At 37.4% G+C, this 19,178-nt stretch overlaps 1 protein-coding gene across 4 annotated transcripts in view; it reads left to right on the top strand.

The window, feature by feature from the left end:
* The window catches only part of ip6k1 (inositol hexakisphosphate kinase 1), a 96,319-nt gene that overhangs the window by 56,976 nt on the left and 20,165 nt on the right, over positions 1-19,178 (top strand). The gene's annotated exons all lie outside the window — the stretch shown is intronic.

Raw genomic sequence — 19,178 nt, 5'->3', positions numbered from 1 at the left:
GCTAACCAGCATTCTAAACATGCGCACCAACATGCTAAACATGCTGTACCAACATGCTAAACAACATGCGTACCAACATGCTGTGCCAACATGCTAAACAACATGCTAACCGTCAAAAATGTTTTGCTACGACGGCACCCATTAGCAGACCTATTACCTGGCGTTATGTTTCACAAAAATATGCAAAACCAACTTTTCTTACCTTCTGGTACCTGCTGATCTGTATTTGAGATCTGCATAAGTTCTGAAAATTTGCGCACATTCGCCACTGTAGTCCGTGCCGATTGCGTAGTTGATAACTTATTTTTCACTAACGTCTTGTTATGGGACATCAGTGTTTCCCACACATTCATTTATTTGTGGCGGCCCGCCACGAAAGAATTACGTCCGCCACAAATAATAATTTTTTTTTATTTTTTTTTTGTCCTGTCCAGCTTCTCAGGCAAATCATATAGTTGATGTAGATGCCCATATAGGCTGTTCAGATTTACTTTACAAAAGAGAAGTGTAGGATACTTCTCTTGTTGCCTTATTTGTATTTGACCACTACTGTTTTCTGTTTATTTGTTACCGACTGTGGCAGGACACCTCTGCCTCTGTTTCACTTTATGTTGCTGGTAAATAATATGGTTGTAGTAGTAGGCTAAAGTTAAATTATTTAGTATGCACTAATTAAAGGGGCAGAGCTTTAAGAGACATTTTAGCTTTTATATTTTATAAGATATATTTTTTGTAAGAACCACAATTAATAAATATATTTCAGTGAATAAGTTATTGTTCAAGTCTGTGTATAAATATGTACATAAAGTGTTGTAATTATATTGTAAAATGGATGGATGGATGGACGTTTAAAACAAAACTGTTATTAATTAGTAAGTATAATTTTTTTAGCCTTTTTAGAGAAAATCATATCATTGTAGTAAATTATGCAAATTACTCGATGATGTCATGATGACCACGCCCATAGCCACGCCCCCACCGTCACAGGTATCTTGGCAGTTTATGGGAAACACTGGACATTCACCCTCTGCTGTTGCCATTTCTAATATAAAGTAGCGTAAAGTTTTAACTCACATCTCGCTATGGAAGCGCTAAAAACTACCGGTGTAGCGAGTTTACATAATTCACCCAAGGAACTTCAGTTATTAGAGAGTTTTGGTCGGACGGTTTTTCACGGGACACATTTCGGGCGTTGCTGTTGCACTAGTGAGCCACGGATGAGGAGATGCTGCCTCGTTATTGATTGAAGTAAAGTCTGAATGTCATTAAAACAGTTAGCTCCATCTTTGGACACTTCTTCCACTCCCGTCCTTGCACGCTACACCGCTACAACAAAAAAAGGTGAAATAACTGAAAACATGTTTTATATTCTAGTTTCTTCAAAATAGCCACCCTTTGCTCTGATTACTGTTTTGCACACTCTTGGCATTCGCTCGATGAGCTTCAAGCGCACCTGTGAAGGGAAAACCATTTCAGGTGAGTACCTTTTGAAGCTCATGGAGAGAATGCTAAGAGTGTGCAAAGCAGTAATCAGAGCAAAGGGTGGCCATTTTGAAGAAACTAGAATATAAAACATGTTTTCAGTTATTTCACCTTTTTTTGTTTAAGTACATAACTCCACATATGTTCATTCATACTTTTGATGTGACAATCTACAATGTAAATAGTCATGAAAACATTTTGAATGAGAAGGTGTGTCCAAACTTTTGGCCTGTACTGTACCATACCATGCCATACCATACCATACCATACCAATACAAGAGCTCTATCACAAAGATAATAAGTTTTGGTTTTGAATGACTCAAGTCTACGTTATGTTAATTATTGTGGTTTATTGGTTTAGAACAGTACTGGACTGTTATTAATGTTTTGGTTAGCCACACAGACAGGGAAGATAATAATCATATTTTTAAAGGGGTCTCTGACAGTGTTAGTACGCCGTGTCGCCATGTTAAATTTCTTTGGAATTTGTATGAGTGTCCGTCTGTCCTCAATAGAGCATCTTGGGGCTCCCAACAAAACTTGTATCCAGTGTTTTCATTTGAGCTTTCCTAGCATTTGTCAGCAAACTCTCTTCCAGCTGACGTCAGTCTTGAGGAAGTGATGGTCGGCTTCCACGAAACGATGAATTGCAATTTGTCTCTCCAAAATTGTGATTTGATTTGCGATTTTTATTAGAGATGTCCGATAATATCAGCAGGCCGATATTATCGGCCGATAAATGCTTTAAAATGTAATATCGGAAATGATCAGTATCGTTTTTTTAATTATCTGTATCTTTTTAAAAAAAAATTTTTAATTTTTATTCAATCAACATACAAAACACAAGATACACTTACAATTAGTGCACCAACCCAAAAAACCTCCCTCCCCCATTCACACAAAAGGGTTGTTTCTTTCTGTTTTTAATATTCTGCTTCCTTCATTATATATCAATATATATCAATACAGTCTGCAAGGGATACAGTCCGTAAGCACACATGATTGTGCGTGCTGCTGGTCCACTAATAGTACTAACCTTTAACAGTTAATTTGACTCATTTTCATTAATTACTAGTTTCTATGTAACTGTTTTTATATTGTTTTACTTTATTTTTTTATTCAAGAGAATGTTTTTAATTTATTTATCTTATTTTATTTTTTATTAAAAAGGACCTTATTTTCACCATACCTGGTTGTCCAAATTATGCATAATAATGTGTTAATTTCACGACTGTATATATCGGTATCGGTTGATATCGGTATCGGTAATTAAAGAGTTGGACAATATCGGATACCGGCAAAAAGCCATTATCGGACATCTCTAATTTTTGTATTTTATACATTAAAATACATAAAAATGCATAAAGCTGTAAACATATCAATAGAAGGAAGATATGTTTTTGATTGATTGATTGAAACTTTTATTAGTAGATTGCACAGTACAGTACATATTCCGTACAATTGACCACTAAATGGTAACACCCAAATAAGTTTTTTAACTTGTTTAAGTCGGGGTCTACGTAAATCAATTCATGGTACAAATATATACTATCAGCATAATGCAGTCATCACACAAGTTAATCATCAGAGTATATACATTGAATTATTTACATTATTTACAATCCAGGGTTGGGATGAGGAGGGTTTAGTTGATATCAGCACTTCAGTCATCAAGAATTTCATCATCAGAGAAATGGACATTAAAACAGTGTATGTCTGACTTGGATATGTACAGCGAGCAGAGAACATAGTGAGTTCAGAAAGCAAAAGAACAAGTATATACATGTGATTATTTACATTTGGTTATTTACATTCCGGGGAGGTGGGATGTGGTGGGGGGAGGGTGTTAGTCAAGGGTTGAAGTTGACTGGAGGTGTTGTTTTAGTGCGGTTTTGAAGGAGGATAGAGATGCACTTTCTTTTACACCTGTTGGGAGTGCATTCCACATTGATGTGGCATAGAAGGAGAACGAGTTAAGACCTTTGTTAGATCGGAATCTGGGTTTAACGTGGTTAGTGGAGCTCCCCCTGGTGTTGTGGTTATGGCGGTCATTTACGTTATGGAAGTAGTTTGACATGTACTTCGATATCAGGGAGGTGTAGCGGATTTTATAGACTAGGCTCAGTGCAAGTTGTTTTACTTTGTTACTTTTAGACTGTCAATCGACATCTTGTCTCAAATTTATTTCAGTTTATTTCGTATGCATGCTCGAAATATATCTTGAATCTTGAAATAAACTGAAACTGAACTGATTATAATTTTTATAATGAACTCTTATAATAATAATGCAAGTAACCATTTCAAAGGATATACACTAATTTCTCATGACTGTAGAATTGTTTACCATTGTACTGTAATTGAAGGTAAATAACTTTATAGAATAAAAAAAATTATATAATTTCTTTAAGCAAAAAAAACAACTTAAATAAATATAGAAAATAGCCATTTTTTTCTCGGTTAAAAAAACCAGGTCAGGCGTTGTCTTTTTGTTTTGTTGCCATCAGGTGATTACGGCATTCTTGCTCGTTTGTCCATGTTGATGGGCTCATATTGCAATTCGAAGCTGAAATATTCCCTCAATGGGACATTTGACTTTGCAATCATATTTTTTACTCCTAATTTTTGCTCATTTGTGGCACTTCTCACTGGCGGGTCGCGAGTATAAGGCTGTCTGTCCGTGCTTCCTGTGTGTGTAAAGCTGGCGCCCCACGCTCTGCCCCCCAAGACAAAGATTGTGAATGGTTAAAAAGAGGTCTCACTGCGTTGTGTTAATTCTGCAGTTAAATGAACGCGCTCAGGGGCTCAGAGTGAAAACTCTTTTCTCCCTGTTTGAAGCGAGAGGCGAACAAACGCGAGGCTCCACAATTCTGATTGGCGAACGTGTCTGTCACTCAAATGCCGGTGACGGCAGAGAAAAACGGTTATTTATCCCTCTAATTAAAGCCCCGATTTCAAATACACGTGCAGCCTTGAATGTGTTTAATAAATATTGTTTTTAATAATAAAATCTTGTTTTTTATTCGAAACATATAAAGATGATAGATAGTACTTTATTAGATCGATCAATCAATCAATCAATCAATGTTTATTTATATAGCCCTAAATCACAAGTGTCTCAAAGGGCTGTAGATAGTAGATAGTACTTTATTGATTCCTTCAGGAAAGTTCCCTCAGGAAAATTACAATTAAATTAAAATTAAAAAGATGAGTTGATTACGATAACTTCTCTCCAATTGTTATATCTTGTTTTATAATTAAATTTCTGAGTTAATTGCATTGTTTGCATTGAAAATTGCCTGCGACCCTGAAAGGGACAAGCGGTAGAAAATGGATGGATGGAGGGCATCCAAAATGGTAGCATTTGGCTAAATCCGCTCTTAGTGCTGCTGGAGTGATGGCTAAGTGTTAGAGTTTGGGATTTACTGATATGGAAATGTTATATCCCGGTTATTATGACCAAAATTAGCACCGTTATTATAATCGCAATATTCTTTAACGTGCTCAAAAGTACTTTTACACACTGAAATACTCATTTTTAAATAACTACCGTATTTTTCAGATTATAAATCGCAGTTTTTTTCATAGTTTGGCCGTTATTATAATCGCAATATTGTTTAACTTGCTCAAAAGTACTTATACACACTGAAATACTCATTTTTAAATAACTACCGTATTTTTCAGATTATAAACCGCAGTTTTTTTCATAGTTTGGCCGTTATTATAATCGCAATATTGTTTAACTTGCTCAAAAGTACTTATACACACTGAAATACTCATTTTTAAATAACTACCGTATTTTTTGGATTCTAAATCGCAGTTTTTTTCATAGTTTGGCCGTTATTATAATCGCAATATTGTTTAACGTGCTCAAAAGTACTTATACACACTGAAATACTCATTTTTAAATAACTACCGTATTTTTCGGATTATAAATCGCAGTTTTTTTCATACTTTGGCCGGCCCGGGGTGCGATTTATACTCTGGAGCGACTTATGTGTGAAATTAACACATTACCGTAAAATATCTAATAATATTATTTATCTCATTCTTGTAAGAGACTAGACATACCAATAGAAGTTGTTTAGAAGCGACAACAAGGAAAAATATTTCATGGGATTTAGCGATTAGGAGTGACAGATTGTTTGGTAAACATATAGCATGTTCTATATGTTATAGTTATTTGAATGACTCTTACCATAATATGTTACGTTAACATACCAGGCACCTTCTCAGTTGGTTATTTATGCCTCATATAACGTACACTTATTCAGCCTGTTGTTCACTATTCTTTAGACATTTTAAATTACCTTTCATATGTCTATTCTTGGTGTTGGATTTTATCAAATAAATTTCCCCAAAAAATGCGATTTATACTCCAGTGCGACTTATATATGGTTTATTTCCTTCTTTATTATGCATTTTCGGCCGGTGCGATTTATACTCCGGAGTGATTTATAATCCGAAAAATATGGTAGTTTAAATAGGCACACTGTTAGAAAACCCACTATTTTGCATGTTTTTTATTTCTCATGCATCACTGTTCAGTGTTTTAGTCTTAGTATTTTATTTGTTTTAATGGCTAAACTATTATTGTTTAAATATTGGTTTGTACTTCAGCACTTTCAGATGGATTTTAATGAAAAGTGCGTTGCAAACAAAATCTATTAATAGGGGTGTAACGGTACACAAAAATTTTGGTTCGGTACGTACCTCGGTTTAGAGGTCACGGTTCGGTTCATTTTCGGTACAGTAAGAAAACAACAAAATATACATTTTTGGGTTATTTATTTACCAAATTTGCTAAATCTTCCACCAAAAATATTTGTCTTAGTGTAATATTTGATGTGAAGTAATGGGAACTTTGGATAGGTCGTTTATCATAACTCTCTCTCTCTCTCTCTCTCTGCCCCTCCCTCACCAATGCTGCTGCGCGCACAATTTGTTTTGTTTTTAACCCCTTCTTAACCCTGAACGTACATTGAAAATACACGCAACCCTAACTCAAAATGCCGGACATTTGAGGCATTTAAGAAACTCCGCCCTGACAGCTCCGCAGAAGAGGACATGTCCGGTGAAAAGAGGACGTATGGTCAGTCTATCGTAGCCCAGTCGCTGCTAGCATGCCGTGTGTTGTGCCTCGGTGTGCATTGTTTACACAACGTGCGTTACGCTACTTAATATGTCCGTGTGGAAACTCGTTCGGTACACCTCCGAACCGAACCGGAACCCCCGTGCCGAAACGGTTAAATACAAATACACGCACCGTTACACCCCTATATATTAATATTTATTATTTCTGGTGGGCGTTCTACTCTTTGGTTGTCTTACTCAGCGGACCTTGAGCCACATCTGTCGCATATTCTTCGGAACGATCATTCTGTGCCATGACAGCTCAGCTTTTAGGTTCAACTACACAATTGAATACTTTACTTGTTCAAACAGTAATGTGTTTATGTAAGTTTAGATTGAGGTATGTCGTTTCTTAATGGGGAAAGACATTAATGTCTCTTGTTTTAATGTTAGCGTTTAAGCTGCCGAGCTAGCGGCAGTCAGTTCGTAGTCTACCACAGTGCAGTTATCAATCACGGTTTTTCGATCCATTTAATTTTAAACGGTAACCGTCGGGTGTTTTTCTGCGATTATCATCGTTCCCGTTTATCGCTACATTCTTAGAATCTGCAACTGGACATGTGCAACCCAGGTACCGTAATATGGCACCGATAGATTTTACGTGAACCGGCTGGATTCGCTCTGTGCCAAAAAAGTACTGAATTTGATGCCAATCCCTACACTTTACTTTATCACTATGTGCAAGGTCCACTTAGTCAGGGTTCTGCATCTTTAAAATTACAGAATCTTTATTTAGAACTTCTTTTTTTCCTACAACTGTAGCTGAAATTCAAATCATTCAGTGTACAAAAACCCAGCAAAAATGTTACATTTTGTCCCTGTGTTTATTTAACAGTTTGTATTTTAGGTCTCCTTCAGACCTGGACTCTGTAACGTTGCTGGCTTCAGGCCTGAAAGACAAGATGTCCTCCAGACTCTGACGACGTTAGTGTTCCCCAGACATGACAGGACATTATCCAGGGGTAATATTTGGCAGCGGCAAGGAGGAAAGGGCAATGAGAGCGGGAAAGGAAGGCCTATTATTAATGGTTCTTGCTTATTAGAAAATCTGCAGACACTTTTCAAATGAATGTCTTGAAGGTGTTCTTCGTTTTTGTATGCTTTCCTAAAAGGAGTGTAAAAAAGTAACAGCATAAGAACAAGTTGTAATCTCTTATGTCCATCCCACATAGTAAATGTAATATTATTTTACATACTGTATTACTACTAGTGCTAAGAGTGTCCCTATACAACTTTTTCACTTCCAATACAATACCGATATTGGGGCCTTGAGGGATGGCCGATATCAGCAGAATTTTTGTTTTATTATTTTGTAGAGTGAAATGTTTGAAAAAGTTTGATCGAGTGAGATTAATCAAACAGAGAACAATAATACATATGAAAAAGGCTAACCTTAAGGCATGATAGTTTAATTATTTTGTAGCGAGAAAATGGCTCAACAAGTGAAATTACTCAGAAAACACACACCTTATGACAGATTCATGCTTTTGAAGTTGAGCGTTATATGGTGTTTGGCGACACCTAGTGGTCGTAATAATTCATTATCCTAAGATCATGACGCAGGTTGAATGATCCAGACACGTTTGTTACCCTGTATTAGGTAAGTAATAGGGATGTCCGATAAAGGCTTTTTGCCGATATTCCGATATTGTCCAACTCTTTAATTACCGATACCGATATCAACCGATACCGATATCAACCGATATATGCAGTCGTGGAATTAACACATTATTATGCCTAATTTGGACAACCAGGTATGGTAAAGATAAGGTACTTTTTAAAAAAATTAGTAAAATAAGATAAATAAATTAAAAACATTTTCTTGAATAAAAAAGAAAGTACAACAATATAAAAACAGTTACATAGAAACTAGTAATGAATGAAAATTAGTAAAAATTAACTGTTGAAGGTTAGTACTATTAGTGGACCAGCAGCACGCACAATCATGTGTGCTTACGGACTGTATCCCTTGCAGACTGTATTGATATATATTGATATATAATGTAGGAACCACAATATTAATAACAGGAAGAAACAACCCTTTTGTGTGAATGAGTGTAAATGGGGGAGGGAGGTTTTTTGGGTTGGTGCACTAATTGTAAGTGTATCTTGTGTTTTTTATGTGGATTTAATTAAAAAAAAACGATACCGATAATAAAAAAACAGATACCGATAATTTCCGATATTACATTTTAACGCATATATCGGCATCTCTAGTAAGTAATATGCAACTATAATTATTTGTTACTTGTTTATATTCACAAGTGTGCTGTTTTAGTATTGTTCAAATAAGGGCATGTATTACTGGAGCTGGGCGACATGGCTAAAAACGGTATCACTATATAAGTGTTGGATATCAGTCGATACTGATAATTATTTAAAAGATTTATGACAAAAATAAGGACCATTTAATATGTAACCTTCCTCTGATTATAATCCCCACAGCTATCAATGCAGAAACATAATGAAATTTCAACACAACCATGGCAAAAATTCTAAAATCACATTGAACTCTTAATAACCTCTAAAAAGAAAGGTGCAAAAATAAACACGTAACAAATGCTTAATAAAGTGTAACAAAATAGTGCAAATGTGAAAATGAAAACATGTTTTATTTTCTGCAGTTTTACTGGCAGCTGTGCAAAAGGGCGAGCACGACTAAGGTGGTGAGGTATTACTGATTACGAGCGCCTTGGTCTGACTACGGTCTGTTTGAAAAAAATCCAAATAACTACCATACTGTCGAGGTGACGTTTCTGGTTTTATTGACAATTTCTTCGCTCTCTGCAGCACTCGTTTTTACTTTCTCTTCTCACTCCACGCAAAGAATCAACCGCCCGACAACAAGATGGTGCAACCAAGTTGATAGTTGATACTGTTACCTAGGGGTGTAACGTACACAAAAATTTCGGTTCGGTACGTACCTCGGTTTAGAGGTCACGGTTCGGTTCATTTTCAGTACAGTAAGAAAACTCTCGCTCTCTCTGTCTCAGCCCCTCCCTCACCAATGCCGCTGCGCGCACAATTTGTTTTGTTTTTAACCCCTTCTTAACCCTGAACGTACATTGAAAATACACACAACCCTAACTCAAAATGCCGGACATTTCAGGCATTTAAGAAACTCCGCCCTGACAGCTCCGCAAAAGAGGACATGTCCGGTGAAAAGAGGACGTATGGTCAGTCTATCCTAGCCCGTTAGCTGCTAGCATGCCGTGTGTTGTGCCTCGGTGTGCATTGTTTACACAACGTGCGTTACGCTACTTAATTTGTGGAAACTCGTTCGGTGCACCTCCGAACCGAACCGGAGCCCCCGTACCGAAACGGTTCAATACAAATACACGTACCGTTACACCCCTACTGTTACCTGATTGGCTGTCAGCATGTCACGCCCACTGATCAGCGGTCACTTCCTGCGTCGCTCGTTTAGCTTTGTTCATGCAAGCAACCTTGCTTCGCCACTTCCTGTCTCTTATTTCTCGAACGATCGCGACATGTACTGATATCGTTACATCGCCCAGCCCTACTTATTACTAGGGCTGCAACTAACGATTAATTTGATAATCGATTAATCTGTCGATTATTACTTCGATTAATAATCGGATAAAAGAGACAAACTACATTTCTATCCTATCCGGTATTTTATTGGGAAAAAAACAGCATACTGGCACCATACTTATTTTGATTATTGTTTCTCAGCTGTTTGTAAATGTTGCAGTTTATAAATAAAGGTTTAGTAAAAAAAACCAAAAAAAACCTCTGCGCATAGCATAGATCCAACGAATCGATGACTAAATTAATCGGCAACTATTTTAATAATCGATTTTAATTGATTTAATCGATTAGTTGTTGCAGCCCTACTTATTACATAGGTGTAGTTTGTGTGCTTTGCTGTTGTGTGGCTGCTAGCTCCTTGTAGCTTACAGTTTACGTTTACCTTTTGTAAATGACCTCACAGAAATCCCAGGAAAGATCAAAGATGTGTGTTTATTGGAGGACATTTAGATGTTATCTGGAGTGCTTGTACCAGAGATTATATCAGAGATTTTTAATGAAAGCGATACAATCCAATACTTGTTTTTTTGCTGATATCGGACCGATATTCAATATGAAAATCAACTCGCGACACCCCTAATGACTAATTTATACTTAATTAAAAAAGGAAATGCACATTCCAAATCCTTACCACGCCGCAGTTTGAACGTGCATTCAGCCAATCGGCTGCATTGATTGTAGAGCATCTTCTTTGGACGGCATGCATGCAAGTTCTGGTTGCCAGGGTAACGCCTGCACGTCATCGGTGTAGTGGAGACCGAGAAGCCAATATGACAGACATACGCTGTCCTTATGGCTGTTTTGAATGACCTGAATTGTCTCAGCCAGAATGTTGTTGATTGGAGTATGTGTGTGTGTGTGTGTGTGTGTACATGCGTGTGTGTGTGTGTGTCAAGAGCTTTCTGTGTTAGCAGCTGTCTGTCTCGGGATGTGTGCAGCAGCTGTGTGTATTATTATTTCTTTTCTACACCCACAGTTGGAGTTTCTGGCCCGCAGGGCTTCATGAGAACTAGACCATGCTGAAACTCTGCTCTTCTCCGTATCCATTAGCCTGGTGGTTTAGTTTTCTGTCCATGATGACTCTTAGTTTGTTTTTTCAACCTTTCTTTGTGCCTACTCTTTGCCATCGCTTGGATCTCAGCAGCTATTTATCACTCCACCATCATGTGTGTCAGCAAGCTCTGCCTTTTAGCCTCTATTTACTCTTTTTTTTTTTGTCTAGCAATCATACACACACACTGCTAAGTCAGGACTTTGTCATCAGGGCAGAGATGATGTTTTGACTGCTGTTTATTGTTTGGACAACTATAAGTGAGTGAACAAACAATGAATTCACTAAAATATGAAATAATGATAATTTAATAGTACATATCACATTGTTAATTACCTAGTGGAATATTATCCGAAATATGCTCCACTATTTATTTGGGAGGTCCCTGGTTACATCACTGAGGCTGCTTCTGAAGGAAGGGGGGTCATTTCAGCAGCCCCAGTTGGACACAATATATGATTATTCAGAAATGCAAATGTACTGACACTCGTGATATCACCCTGTCTCTGCTTTGTCTGCGTCACGGTACTCGATGTTCTGGACACAAACACTGATACGAGATGACTCGCATTCTTGGAATTACTCCTTGATAATGTAATTAATTACGAGAGAAAGTAATTTTAAAAAACTACTTAAAATATATACTGTAGCATATGCAGTTGAGCGACGTTTCATGAGAGCAGAGTGTTTGTGTATGTGTGTCTTTAGAAGGGCGGTGCCTGTCGCCAAGGGACGTCAGTAAGAGTGTGCTCAGAGCAGCTGTGTATGCTCACTTAGCAGCGGCAGTGATGGCAGCTCTGTTGAATCTTTTCACTAGATTGTTTTAGCGCTTGTTAATAAAGTAATGAAATGTGCTTCGATGTCTATTTTTACTTCTCGTTAACAAACAGGGTATGGTAGGATTGCAAGCTTGTCACTTCAATCATTTATTTGTTGTTTATTATTCCCTTGTAGTAGTAGTAGTAGTAGTAGTAGTAGTAGTAGTAGTAGTAGTAGTAGTAGTGTGTGTACTTCACCTACATTTTGTTTGCTGTGTGATATTTCCTCTTCCAATTTGATATCAAGTTCAGTGTTTCCCATAAACTGCCAAGATACCTGTGGCGGTGGGGGCGTGGCTATGGGCGTGGTCACCATGACATCATCAAGTAATTTGCATAATTTACTACAATGATTTGATTTTCTCTAAAAAGGCTCAAAAAATGTATACTTACTAATTAATAATAACAGTTTTGTTTTAAACGTCCATCCATCCATTTTACAATATAATTACAACAATTTATGTACATGATTATATACAGATTTGAACAATAAGTTATTCACTGAAATATATTTATTAATTGTGGTTCTTACAAAAAATATATCTTATAAAAATATAAAAGCTAAAATGTCTCTTAAAGCTCTGCCCCTTTAATTAGTGCATACTAAATAATTTAACTTTAGCCTACTACTACAACCATATTATTTACCAGCAACATAAAGTGAAACAGAGGCAGAGGTGTCCTGCCACAGTCAGTAACAAATAAACAGAAAACAGTAGTGGTCAAATACAAATAAGGCAACAAGAGAAGTATCCTACATTTCTCTTTTGTAAAGTAAATCTGAACAGCCGATATGGGCATCTACATCAACTATATGATTTGCCTGAGAAGTTGGAGAGGACAAAAAAAATAAAATTATAATAATATATATATATATATTTTTTTAAATTAAATTTTATTTTTTTATTTGTGGCGGACGTAATTCTTTCGTGGCGGGCCGCCACAAATAAATGAATGTGTGGGAAACCCTGAAGTTCGTTTTAGTTTTGTGCTAGCTGTTGCTTTCATTAGAAAAAAGTTATTTCCCGCATTGAATTTGCTGTGCTTCTGGCGATGTATTGCTGACATACAACCGCATCAGAAATAGCCTGCCACGTTACATCAAACGCATCGGTAATGGCGTAACGTACGTAAAAGCAATTAATTAGATTACGTGTTACTAGTAAAAGTAAAGCGGTTATTTTGTAACGCCGTACAGAAGTGTAAGACTTTACACTATGCACCGTTGGAGGGTAAGCAAACCGCAAGCTAGAGCTCTTGAATGTAAATAAAAGCGGGCGGATCAATACAAATATCAAGTAGTATGTTACCAAGTTGATAGTGGTTAGATCAATGTTTTTTACGGTCAAAAATCTTTTGTCGTTTTTGTTTACAAACTCAGGAAATAAGTCCCTGGACACAGGGGGGCTTTAAGAGCAAAACCCAAATGATTTAAATCCGAGCCAACAGTAGGAAATAATTTAAATATTTGATTGAGATTGTTACATCGCCGTCATGTTTTTATCTGATTATAATTGTGATCAAAAATTGAATCATTCAATAATCTTGAAAATCTGAAGTATCATCAGTATGACGAATACTGCCCCTGTAAATACTCACCCACATTTGTAGTATCGCCCAAAACTGATAAAAATAATGAAGTAATAAAATAATATAATAATTAAAATACCCAAACAACAAAGAATAATATAGTGTTAGGGATAGTGTTTACTCACCTGGCTCCTCTGTACTCAGCCGTGTGTGTGTAATGGGGGAACTGGGTCATCGGGGTGTTGTTTTTAGGTCTGTCAAGCACTTTGTGTTGCATTTCTTTTATGTATGAAAAGCACTTTAGATAAAGTTTGAGTTCGATTGAATAAATGTTTATTACATTTATTCAATAAATATACATGTATTACATTTTAACAGTAGCGTAGATGGAACCATGTTACAGCAGAAAGTAACCAAGTATTAGCAGTAATTAACAAGTAGAATAATAATAATAGTATTGATACAACCCGAAATATGGTATTGCAAATGATATCAACTAAATTAGGAGCCTTTGTAACCCATTTTGAGGTGGTTGGATTATCACTTATATACTAAGTAATGTATTGTGATATATATATCGTTATCGCAGGAGGCTGCAATCTATATTGCAATATGGATTTTAGGCCATATCGCCCATCCCTAATTCAAATGCAGAAACCAGTTGTTACTTCTGTCAAGACCACAGTGCATCAACGTTAAATTTCTACTGTTATTATTATGTTGTTTTGTATTTAAAAACAAAGAAGGACAAAAAAGCTCTCCCATCGCACTAAAGTTGAGAGGTAATAGTAAGAAGGTACAACATTTTCACTTATACCAATATTGGAAGCTTGAGTGTTGGCCGATATCAATAATAATCCCAGTTTTGCACAAGTAAACACACTGCAGGTCTGCTTGTATCTGACATTATATGGGAGATTTTATGATGCAAGTCGATATCATTGTATGCTTTTTTTTTTTTTTGCCGATATCGCAGCAGAATCCGACACCCCTTGTAGTAACTACACAACATAATCTTGTTGATGCTAATGAAGGTCACGTCATACAGTGCTGTAGGTAGTCCTGGAAATGGTAAGCCGCTCCGTGTGGGTTCTTGGCTCACCGAAGCGCTCGCATTACAGTCTGTCGGTCAGGAATAAGCACTTCATCAGCATTTTGTGATCACTCCGCTCCATCCCAGTCACGGCAGATGGCATCACTTATTTTGCAGGATAAAAAAAAGCAATAAGGTGCATATATAAATAAATAGATTACTGTACAGATAAATGTATTGCACTTTTGCATATGCATCCACGTTTATGGATGTATGTTATATTGTCTTTTTATTCCAGCGAGTTAATCCATTTTGGGGGGAATTGAGGGGATAGTTATGATGCGTTCAAGAGTCTTATGGCCTGAGGGAAGAAGCTGTTACAGAACCTGGAGGTTCTGCTTCGGAGGCTGCGGAACCTCTTTCTAGAGTCCAGCAGTGAAAACAGTCCTTGGTGGGGGTGGGAGGAGTCTTTGCAGATTTTCTGAGCCCTGGTCAGGCAGCGGCTTTTTGCCATCTCCTGGATAGGAGGAAGAGGAGTCCTGATGATCTTTTCCACCGTCCTCACCACTCTCTGGAGAGACTTCCAGTCCAGACAGAGATGCTGTTGGTCAGCAGGCTCTCTATAGTGCCTCTGTAGAATGTGGTGAGAATGACAATTACTGCTATCATGGCCGAAGCTCCAAAACAACCAAAGAAAGGAAAAGTTTTGTCTGAGGAGACAAAAAAACAAAACAATAAGGGGGCTTACTCGGATAATAGGACAGTCAGGATCAACATTGCCCCGGCTTTCACTCGCTGGCGTGTGCTCAAAGATTATCAATGCTGCCTTGGCGGTGTACCTGCTGGACTAGTACCGTATTTTTCGGAGTATAAGTCACTCTTTTATTTACTGTTTTGCTTGTGTATATTTGAGGGCCTGCACCTCTTCTTTAACTAATTTTATTTTAATTGTGATATTTTTTCAATTGCAAACTTTTGCTAACAAAGTATATTTTGTTTGTTTTATTTAACATGTTTTCATTCCAATTCCAATGTTAAAACATATGTGAAATACAAGTTTATTGCATTTGCAAGGTTATACAAGCATTATTGTTATTATTAGTTTTATCATTATTATGTTCTATTATTACATCAGTGGTTAATTTGGTCTCAAAAAAATAATGGCAATACTTTGTCGGTCAATATATCGTCAAGCAAAATGTGTTAACGGCCCAGGCCTACACTGCAAAAAGTCAGTGTTCAAAAACAAGAATAAAAAATACAAAAATTAGGGGTATTTTATTTGAACTAAGCAAAATTATCTGCCAATAGAACAAGAAAATTTGGCTTGTCAAGACTTTCCAAAACAGGTAAAATTATCTAACCTCAATGAACCCAAAAATACCTTAAAATAAGTATATTCTCACTAATAACAACTGTACTACTATATGAGTACCGTAATTTCCGGACTATAAGCCGCTACTTTTTCCCCTCGTTCTGGTCCCTGCGGCTTATACAAGGGTGCGGCTTATTTACGGCCTGTTCTTCTCCGACACCGACGAAGAGGATTTCGGTGGTTTTAGTACGCAGGAGGAAGACGATGACACAATGATTAAAGACTGACTTTTCATATACCGGTAGGCTGGTTATTTTGATAACGTACAGGCGAGCACTTTGTATTACTTTAATAATAATAATACCTGGGATTTATATAGCGCTTTTTCTAAGTACCCAAAGTCGCTTTTACATGTTTAAAAACCCGTCATTCATTCACACCTGGTGGTGGTAAGCTACTTTCGTAGCCACAGCTGCCCTTGTATTATTTGTACTCTGCACGAATGCTGTTCGCCATGTCAAAGATGTGAAAGTTTGATTGAATGATTGAAAGATTTATTGTTAATAAATGGGACGCTTTGCGTTCCCAAACAGTCATCTCTGTCCCGACAATCCCCTCCGTGGTAGCAGGAACCCCTATATACTACGCTAATTACACATCAAAACCCTGCGGCTTATAGTCGGGTGCGGCTTATATATGGATCAATCTGTATTTTCCCCTAAATTTAGCTGGTGCGGCTTATAGTCAGGTGCGGCTTATAGTCCAGAAATTACGGTACGTATTTTCTCTTGTTTCATTGAAAATAAAACAGCAAAGTCCATTTGGCTGTCATCTGTTTTAATATGAGACACAATTGTGTCAAAGTCATGATTTTTTTTTTCATGCTTGAAGTAAGAAATGATTACTTTAAAAAAGTAGTTTTATACTTGTGAGTGTTGATGACACAGCTTTGCAACAGTTGATATTCTAGTTTCAAGCATGTTTTACTCAATATAGGTCATAAAAATCTCAGCTACAAGCTGTAATATCTTACTGAGATCATTTAGGACCAAAACCCTTAAAACAAGTAAAACACTCTAACTTAAAATCTGCTTAGTGAGAAGAATTATCTTATCAGACAGAAAATAAGCAAATATCACCCTTATTTGAGATATTTCATCTTACTTAGATTTTAGTTTTTGCAGTGTAGACATGTTTGTAGCGCAATCCAAGATCATTTCTTGATGGTGTCTGCTATTTAACATCAGCATAGTCATTAGAGATGTAATATTTGTGCCAACTATACAGCGGACATTGTCAGTATGTTGCCATATGCGTTAATCTTCATAGGAAATCTGTTCTTCTTCTGGCAAAACTTAACCGCTTTGGTCCACTGGTGCCGACAAAATCAACCACAACTTAAGAACCTTGTTCTGTATCGCTTTTACTGGCATTTAGCAACTTTGAACCCTGCCACACAAACAACTACAAATGTGCTGACTTGCTTTACAGCATATGTCGCTCCCCCTTTCCCCATTCGTTAAAAAGACGGAAGTCGATGCGAACGCCTATGTGCCACCAGAAAACAAGAAGAAGAAAAATAAGATCTACGTGAAATTACTGCTATCATGGCCGAAGCTCCAAAACAACCAAAGAAAGGAAAAGTTTTGTCTGAGGAGATTAAAAAAAACAATAAGGGAGCTTACCTGGATAAAAGGACAGTCAGGATCAACATTGCCCCGGCTTTCACTCGCTGGCGTGAGCGCAAAGACTGTCGATGCTGCCTTGGCTGTGTTCCTGCTGGACTAATAAGTGACTTTCAAGGCTCAAATCAAAATGATAATGCTAATGCTATTTAACAGAAATTTGCGTGGTAGCAATAAATAGCTACCAGTGTGATAGTTTCAATACTACGTCCTTCGGAAAAAAATCTCCCGCCGGTCTTTCTTTGCTTCAGAGCTGCATCCGCGATTTAAGAACAAAGTTCTTAAGTGGGAAGTGGGGCTTTAAAGTGTCAGGTGCTAAAGTGCTTGTGTTCAATGCATTTAGTATTTTTTTCTTAATTATTTAAAGGCCTACTGAAAGCCACTACTACCGACCACGCAGTCTGATAGTTTATATATCAATGATGAAATCTTAACATTGCAACACATGCTAATAACTTATAAAGTGCCATTTTAAATTTCCCGCTAAACTTCCGGTTGAAAAAGCCTTTGGAGGATGACGTATGCGCGTGACGTAGCCAGGGGAACAGAGGTATGCCTTCCCCATTGAATACAATACAAAAAAGCTGTTTTCATTTCATAATTCCACAGTATTCTGGACATCTGTGTTGGTGAATCTTTTGCAATTTGTTTAATGAACAATGGAGACTGCAAAGAAGAAAGTTGTAGGTGGGATCGATCGGTGTATTAGCGGCTGGCTGTAGCAACACAACAAGGACTACTTACTTGGATAGCAGATGCCTAGCCGATGCTAGCCGCCCACCGCACGGATGGTCGGGTGAAGTCCTTCGTCGCGCCGTCGATCGCTGGAACGCAGGTGAGCACGGGTGTTGATGAGCAGATGAGGGCTGGCTGGCGTAGGTGGAGCGCTAATGTTTTTATCATAACTCTGTGAGGTCCAGTTGCTAAGTTAGCCTTAGCGTCGTTAGCAACAGCATTGTTAAGTTTTGCCAGGCTGAGATCTATTAACCGTGTAGTTACATGTCCATAGTTTAATAGTATTGTTGATCTTCTGTCTATCCTTCCAGTCAGGGATTTATTTATTTTGTTTCTATCTGCATTTGAGACAGATGCTATCACGTTAGCTCATGCTAAAGAGCTTCGTCGATGTATTGTCGTGGAGATAAAAGGCACTGTGAATGTCCATTTCACGTTCTCGACTCTCATTTTCAAGAGGATATAGTATCCAAGGTGGTTTAAAATACAAATCCGTGATCCACAATAGAAAAAGGAGAGAGTGTGGAATCCAATGAGCCAGCTTGTACCTAAGTTACGGTCAGAAAAAAATATGTATTTCACTGCATTCTAGTCCGTCACTCTAACGTTCCTCATCCACAAATCTTTCATCCTCGCTCAAATTAATGGGGTAATCGTCGCTTTCTCGGTCCGAATAGCTCTAGCTGCGTTGAAAACAATAGGAAAATATGAGGGAGTGAACAACTGACAACGTCACGCTACTTCCGGTAGGGGTAAGTTTTTTTTTTATCAGAGACCAAAAGTTGCGAACTTTATCGACGTTGTTCTATACTAAATCCTTTCAGCAAAAATATGGCAATGTCGCAAA

The sequence above is a fragment of the Entelurus aequoreus genome, linkage group LG26, assembly GCF_033978785.1.
Source record: "Entelurus aequoreus isolate RoL-2023_Sb linkage group LG26, RoL_Eaeq_v1.1, whole genome shotgun sequence".
NCBI classification, from domain to species: Eukaryota; Metazoa; Chordata; class Actinopteri; order Syngnathiformes; family Syngnathidae; genus Entelurus; species Entelurus aequoreus.
This window is presented reverse-complemented; position numbering and strand designations above follow the sequence as displayed.